We start from the raw sequence: 8,950 nt of genomic DNA, 5'->3' as shown, positions 1-8,950 counted from the left end.
GGCATGACGCATCATCACTATCATCGACCGCAGGATGACCGGATTCAATGTTAGGACTGCAATTATTACAATTATGTAACTACAAACGATATGTAACAATTATGTAATGACAAACGATTGCATTATATTACATTTCCTACAATTATGTAACGACAAACGATATGTAACAGTTATGTAACGACAAGCGATTGCATTATGTTACACTTGCTACAATTATATAATTACAAAAAATATGTAACAATTATGTAACAGTTGCATTAACAAGATGTAACTTTTATGTAACTTTAAGTACAATTATAAGGCCAACACAATTATGTAACAGTTGCATTAACAAAATGTAACTACAATTATAAGGCCAACACAATTATGCATTACCACAATATTATGTAGCAATTCATAAAATGCTACAAATATGTATTACTACAATGTTAGTACAATGTAACAATTACAATACAATTATGTAACAATTCACAATGTTACAGGTGTGTATTACCACAATGTTACTACAATATTATGTAAAATCATACAATTTTACCACAATTCTGTATTACCAAAATTATCATACAAGTTAGGTGAAATATTAGACATTACTAAAGGGATAACTCAATATGTCATGTAATAACCTAGCAGTATTACCATTGCGCAATTATATGCGTATGTCTGTTATAAAGACACATCTCACAAAATGTCGTACAATAACCATTGCATTTATTCAAATATGTATACAACTTGTTTAAAATGTAATATTACTAGATCATTGTAATTTACCTTGAATATTATATGTATACAATATTATAATCAATATTATGTACCAATAGATTAGCATATGTCAATCAGGGATGGGGTCAATTATGAATTGAATTGGAATTGAATTGGAATTGATGCGAAAAATGCATGAATTGGAATTGAATTGAAAAAAATATTTTCAAAATAATTGAATTGATTTGGAACTGATATCGAAATAATTAGAATTGAATTGGAATTGATACCAATTAATAGCATGAATTGATATGAATTGATACCAATTAATAGCAATGAACTGATATGAATTGATTGATGTTACTAAAAATAAATATTGTGATCAGACATTATAAAATACTGTATAGTTTACTGGCAACTTGGCAAGTGCCAACAATGTATGCATAACATAGCTTAATTTCAATTATATTGTAATGTTTGGCAACATTATTCATGTAATCATATCACAGTAGGCCTGGTAAACTTAAACTATGTTCTTTACATATAGCCTATATTTTAATAATATAGGCTATTTAAGAATGTGTTCTTTTCCTTATAATTGTCTCTACAATTATTTAAAAAAAAAATTGTATGATGTCATGTTTAAGAATGGCAGGTTTGAATCCTGTCAGTTTGCCTGGATGAGCTGGTGTGTACATGTCCAGTACATGTCCTGCCTAACCTGCCATACCCTGTTGGCCAGTGTTTAAAGTTCAGTAGTGTGGTGGAAACCACTGGCAGAGGTCTATGATAAGTGGCTTACTCTGCTTTAAAAAACAAATCCTGTGGCAAAAATGCCACTAAAATCAAATTTACATAGCCATTTCAACATGCCTTCTAGTTCTAGTGAATGCAAACCAGGAAACCTTAAAGCTGTTTGCCGTCACTGTAACCAGCCTGTTGGTGGATCTACCAAAGCAATATCAAACTTCAGGAGGCATTTAGAGGTGAGCATTTGGTTACTTTAGTCTATCTATCTATCTATATACCTAGGCTGCTTCCCCCAAGGAAAGGGAGGTAGCCGAGACAGGACGACTCACTCTCCATTTACTCATCCATTCAAACACATTCATTCGCATCTTAGCCCCAAAGGGGAGAACGGACAGATCCTCACCGCATCACACCGCACAAGGGTCAACTGCGCAATGCAATCAGTGACATCCGCAGCAGGGCCCGACAGCAGAACTGGTTTACCCCTGCCACATCATAACAGACCCATCCCCTTACCCGCACCTGACCTGACTAGCTGATCAGACCAAATGCGGGAGAATATCCCCTCAGGGCTGCGTCATCACTTATTCATTCACAATTTCTCTCCATTTATTTCTGTCACGCACAGCCACTCTTCCTTGCTCAACAGACATCCCTCTCGCATCCAGCGCTCTCTTCACACTGTCCATCCATCCTATTCGTGGTCTCCCTCTCAGCCTTACTCCTCTCACATCAGATCTCGTTATCTTTTTCACCAATCGTTCATTATCCATTCTCTCCATATGCCCAAACCATTTCAACACCCTCTGCTCAACTCTACCAGCCATCTCCCGAACAACTCCAGTTCTCCTTCGCACTTCATCATTTCGCACTCGATCCATACGCGTCACTCCACACATACTCCTCAGACATCTCATCTCCATTACATTCAAACTTTTCCTCTCTGCTACACCCACATTCCATGTTTCAGCCCCATATAACGCAGTCGGTACCACAACACCCTCATACAGCCTTCTCTTTACATCCATTCTAAGCGAACGACATTTAAACACTTTTTTCATTCCTCCCAGCACCTTTCCTACTTCATTTATTCTAAACTTCACTTCTGCATCTATTCTTCCATCCACAGCAACATGTGACCCTAGATATTTAAAACAATCTACCTCCTCAAGCAACTCACCATTCAAAACTATATTCATCCCCCTACCATCTATCAACCTCGTACACTTCATCACTTTACTCTTATTCTCATTTACTTTCAATTTCCTTCTTTCACACACCCTTCCAAACTCCTCTACCAACTGTCTCAATCTCTCCTCTGAATCAGTCACCAGTGCAGTATCATCTGCAAACAGCAGCTGCTTCAGATTCCACTCTCCTCCATCAACATTTACCAGACTCAGACCACCTAAAACTCTTGCATTCACCTCCCTTACAACACCATCCATGTAAATATTAAACAACCAAGGCGACATCACACATCCCTGTCGCAGCCCCACTCTCACGGGAAACCAATCACTCACAGCATTTCCCACTCTTACACACGCTCTACTATTTATATAAAAACTTTTCACCCCTTTTAGTAACCTACCATCAAGTCCATACAATCTTAAAACAGTCCACAAAGCCTCCCTATCAATTCTATCATACGCTTTCTCTAAATCCATAAATGCCCAGAACACATCCTTGCCTTTCGCTAAATACTTTTCACACACTTGTCTCACAGCAAACACCTGATCAACGCATCCCCTCCCTCTCCTAAAGCCACACTGCTCATCACTAATTACTCCCTCTGTACCCTCTCTAACTCTCATAATTAACACTCTACCATACACTTTACCTACAACACTCAACAGACTTATACCCCTAAAGCTAGTACATTCATACTTATCACCCTTGCCTTTATACAACGGGACCACACAAGCACTTGCCCAGTCAATTGGCACCATACCTTTCTCAAAGCACACATTCAACAATCTTAATAACCAGTCAACAATAGTCACTCCACCACCCTTCAGGCATTCCACAGCACACCCATCCATACCTGCAGCTTTCCCTGTTTTCATATCCTTTACTGCCTTCTCCACTTCTTCCTTCGTGATCAAAGAATCATTCAACTCTCCCAACACATTTATTCCTTGCACCCTTCCATCCGCCACAATCTCAGCCACCCTTTCCTCCTCTACATTTAACAATCTTTCAAATACTCTGCCCATCTCTTCCTTACTGCATCCATCTCAATTAACATCCTTCCATCCTCTGCTTTTACTCGTTCTTCCTTCCCAGATTCTCACTTTCGCACCCTTTTCACCTCCTTCCAAAACATTTTCTTATTCTGTTGAAAATTCTCTGTCAGCCGCCTACCCCACCTCTCATCTGCTGCCACTTTAGCATCACGCACAGCCCTTCTCGCTCTATTCCTCTTTTCCTTATACCTTTCATATGACATCTCATCCTTTCTCTGCAGCCACACTTCATATGCCCGTCTCTTCTCAGCCACAGCCATACTTACTTCCTCGCACCACCATTCACTTCCTTTTCTTACACCACCTCCCACACGTCTCACACCACACACCTCTTCTGCATGCCCCACCACAGCACTCTTAAACAACTGCCATTCCTCCTCCACGCTGCCATTTTCCCGATCTTTCACTGCGTTCCACTCATCTTTCAATTTCTCCTGATACTCTATCTTTTTCTCTCTTTTATCCAACTCACTCACTTTCAAAACCTCCCTGCCACACCTAACCCTCCTAGCTCTCACCCATCTCTTACCTACTCTTAACTTTCCCTCCACCAAGTAGTGGTCAGACATACCTCCACCCTCCCCTCTCAGAACTCTCACATCCAACAATCTTCCTATTACATTCCTAGACACAACCACATAGTCCATCAAGGCTCTATCAACAACCCTTCCACCCTCCTGTCTCACCCATGTATACTTATAAATATCTTTCTTCTCAAACAGCGTATTCCCAATCACCATCTCTCGCTCAACACACATCGCTATCATTCGTTCCCCATTTTCATTTCTTCCAGGCACACCATGCATACCAACTACGCCTTCAACTGCTACATTTCCGACTCTAGCATTCAGATCTCCCATCATTACCACATTCACATTCGCTCCAAAACTCTGCAGACACTCATCAACATCATTCCAGAAAGACTCCCTCTCTTGTTCATCCCTTTCACTACCAGGCCCATATGCACTCACAAACACCCACAACTCACGTTCAAATTTCGCTTTCACCCACATCAGTCTCGATGACACCTCCTTCCATTCAATCACACACTGCTGTACTTCCGGACTCACTAACAAGGCCACACCTTCTCTTGCCCTTCCTCTATCAACACCTGACAATCTTCCATTCACACTTCCAAACATAGATTCCCCCTTCCCTTTCATCTTCGTTTCACTCAAAGCTAACACATCCAACTTTCTTCTCACAAACATTCTCCCAATCTCCTCCCTTTTAGCCTCAATTGTACTACATCCACGCACATTCAAAGACCCAATCTTCAGGGTACGGGGATAACTCCATCCCCCATCCCTTTCTCTGGCCTGTCTCTTTTTAGGAACTAAAAAACAGAGGAGGGGGTCCCTAGTCCCCTCACCCCGCCCCTTTTAGTCGCCTTTTACGACACGCAGGGAATACGGTGGCAGTATTCTTCCTAACACAACCTGGCCGCAGAGTAGTAGTACCACCCCATAGTGCGGCCAGGTTGTGTACTTTAGTAGTACCTGATTAGTATTTTAGACAGAAGAAATTAAGAAGAATTTCTTTAGATATTCAGTACACTATGGCTACTACTGTATGAGAGAGAGAGAGAGAGAGAATTTTATTACCCTCTTTCTTTACACTTTTTCAGTGTACTTAGTACTTACAGTATTTGTTTATTTGGTTTAAGTCAACACATTTGATATTTATAGTTATTAGTGCAGTTGCAGTCATTCATAAACTATATTGTACTGTAATATCTTTTTGTGCTTTTGGGTTTGGTATTGTACCTAACTAGAACCTAGCCTAACCTCTTGAAAGCTGAACAAAAACAGGCTGAAATAGGGTTATTAGTTGTAAGGTATGTATTAGCTGTATGAAAAAGAAAAGGAAAGACAGGTGTTTGTTAGAATATAATGTAATATTGTCTTTTTGTGCCTTTGTGTTTGGTAATGTACTGGTACCTAATTAACCTATCCTAACCTCTTAGAAGCTGAACCGAAACAGGTTGAGATAGGGTTATTAGTTGTAAGGCATGTATTAGCTGTATAAAAAAGAAAACAGGAAAAACTGGTTTTCAATAAAATATGCTGTACTGTAGCCTCTTTTGTGTGCTTTTGGTTTTGGTACTGTACCTATCTAACCTAGCCTAACTCTTTAAAAGCTGAACCAAAACAGATTGAGACAGAGTTATTTGTTGTAAGATATGTATTAGTTGTATAAAAAAAGAAAAAGGAAAAACAGTTTTTTTTTTATAAAATATACTGTGGCCAGTAGTGGATTCGGACTGCCGACCATCAGATCAGTTGCTGAGTGCTCAACCAACCGAGTGGATTTTGAACTATTACCATCAGGTCAGTCACCAAACGCTCTACCAACCGAGCTGGGGCTCTGGGTAGCTCGGCTGGTGGAGCGCTTGGCTACTGATCTGATGGTCGGTAGTTCGAATCCATCGCTAGCCAGTGGCCACCTTTGGAGGGAAGTAGTGTAGCAGTCTCCTGTAATTCTAGCGAGGCTACATAGTAATATGGCTTAGCTCTATGGATTAATTTCCATTTTTATATCAGTCAAGCCACCTGGATCCCCTAACAGTATTATATGTAAACTCTGTACATGGGTGGGAAGTTTTGTTCAGAGCCTTGTAAAACTAAATAATTTATTTTCCCTTGTTTTTCTTTTCAGAAGAACCACCCAGAAATGTATGAAAAGCTCGATATTCCACCAGCAGATCCACAACAGCCCTCAATGGTTAACTTCATGAAAGGCAGTACCAAAGGAAGCAAGTGGACATCCACCAACTCACGGCAGATTGAACTTACTAACTGTATTGTGAACTTTATTGCACATGATCTCCTTCCTCTATCCCTGGTTGATAGTGAGCGATTCTGCATGCTCAAGGTGACTGCAGAGCCAAAGTTTTCAATGCCTAGTCGTAAGCATCTGAGTAGTGTACTTCTACCACAAAAGTCAAACAGTGTTCAGTCCCGGTTGAAGACCAAGTTACAGAAAGCCCAAAGTTTATGCGTGACAGTTGATTTGTGGTCCAGTAGGGATGTGAGGTCATTTATAGGTGTAACTGGTCATTTCATACTTGACTACAACATGAATAGTGTTATGCTGGTATGCCGTCGCTTTAAAGGCGCCCATGCTTCAGAAAATATCTATGAGCTTTATCAAGAAACAATGGCCCTCTATAATGTTGGGAGTAAGGTAACTACCATTGTTACAGATAATGCAGCAAATATGGTGAAGGCATTTACTGTTTTCCCAATGGAGCAACTTGAAGATGATGACGATGGTGATGATTTTGGTGTCAATGTCTGTGATACCCTTCCATCTGATGATACAGCACCTACAAAATCTACAGTGTATGAATATCTACCCCCAAATCGCAGTCCATGCTTTGCTCATACTTTGCAGCTTGTGGTAAAAGATGGCTTGGAGAACGATAGTCAGATCAAGCAATTTCTGGCAAAAGTAGCAAAGCTAGTTAGTTTTTGTAGGAAATCAACAACTGCTACAGAAGTTCTATCAAATAAATTAAAGCTCCAGATGGCAACATGTACACGCTGGAATAGCCAGCTGATGATGATAAGGTCAGTGCTACGTGTTTCATCTGATGTGTGGGACAAACTTGACACTCCTTACAAGTTGAAACAGTATGAGCTGAACACCATAAAAGAGTTTTGTGATATACTTGAGCCATTTGAGTATGTGACACATCAGATTCAGGGACAAAACATGGTGACATCTAGTTTGGTAATTAACTGTGTCCGTGGCCTTCGGGCTGCTTTAGCTAATCTTCATGAAGTGCATAAGTGCAAACTTGTTTCTACACTGCAGGCCTCTACAGAAACTCGCCTGAGTAAGTTTGAGTCTATGGAGGATTTCCAGCTAGCTGCCACCTTAGACCCACGTTACAAGCTGGATTGGTGCCATGACAATGAAGTCGGAGACATTCGTGACCTTCTGACTAGGAAATACAATGCACTGAATGCAGCATGCAGTGGGTGTGGGGCTTCTTCATCTACTGCCCCTGAAGAACAACCACCGATGAAAAGGAACAAATTCTTTGCTTTGGTGAACCGGTCCTCTACACCAACAGCATGACCATCAGAAACCGAGGTTTCACTCTACCTCAGCCAACCATGTATACAAGAAGACAGTGATCCCTTTGGCTACTGGAAGGCCAAACAAAGTGAGCTTCCCATCCTCACCATACTTGCAACAAAGTATCTAGCCATTCCTGCTACATCGGCTCCTGTTGAAAGACTGTTTTCTGTTGCTGGCAAGCTTTTCAGGCCTGAAAGGTGCAATTTAGGTGACAAAAAATTTGAAGAATTGATGATGATCAGATGTAATTTTGAGTAACATTTTTCCAGGGCCAATTTTGAAATTCTAATTTTTGTTCCAAAAAAAGAAGTAAGTTTTATGTTAAGGATATTGGATAGTATTGCGATTTGCAACAGTGTTGTTGATTTAAAGGAAGTTCTTTGTTAAACATGAAAATTGAGATCTAATATTAACAATATACAGTATGTAACCTTGAAGTTGGTGACAAATTTTTGGAAAATAGATATGTGAATGAATAAACAGTTTTATTTTTCCTCTTGATATTACTGGGAGTACCTGGGTGCCATAAGATTTAAATAAGTACCTTCAATTGGAACTGACAGGCTTATAAATTGAATTGAACTGGAATTGAAAACGTATTATTGAATTGAACTGGAATTGAAAACGTATTATTAAATTAATTGGAATTGAATTGAATTGACAAGCTTATGAATTGAATTGAATTGGAATTGAACATTTATTTTTCTAAATGAATTGGAATTGAATTGAATTGAATAATTCACATTTTACGTTGAATTGGAATTGAATTGAATTGATAAAAATTAATTGACCCCAACCCTGATTGTCAATGATAATTACTGTCAGAGGACCTCCAGCGCGTGACCGAGCAATGATAGGACTCCATATTATAAATACAATTAATTATAGAAAATATGATAGATAGATAGATAGATAGATAGACAGACAGATAGAAGCAACAAGTCAGGGGATGAGATAGGTATTGTGTCTGCAAGAATCGAGCAATGCTAAACATGCTTACACACTCTAACTCAAGGAATGCTTAATAGGCACATGACAGTGCCTAGTGACCATACACACACATACACACATACTCACACACAGGTTTCTAGAACATTCCAACAACAATGTAACACACGTGACACGACCCCTGCTACACCAAAATTTAGGAAGCAGAGCTCAGAAGG

At 39.7% G+C, this 8,950-nt stretch overlaps 1 pseudogene; it reads left to right on the top strand.

Annotated features, from left to right (window-relative positions):
- Window positions 1-1,532: 1,532 nt before the first annotated feature.
- LOC145407272 (E3 SUMO-protein ligase ZBED1-like) lies at window positions 1,533-8,042 on the top strand (annotated as a pseudogene).
- The last annotated feature ends 908 nt before the right edge of the window (window positions 8,043-8,950 follow it).

Source organism: Coenobita brevimanus, chromosome 72 (assembly GCF_032717465.1).
Source record: "Coenobita brevimanus isolate Jiangsu-jjx chromosome 72, ASM3271746v2, whole genome shotgun sequence".
Classification (NCBI taxonomy): Eukaryota; Metazoa; Arthropoda; class Malacostraca; order Decapoda; family Coenobitidae; genus Coenobita; species Coenobita brevimanus.
The sequence above is the reverse complement of the archived record's forward strand: the minus strand, read 5'-3'. Positions and strand labels throughout refer to the sequence as shown.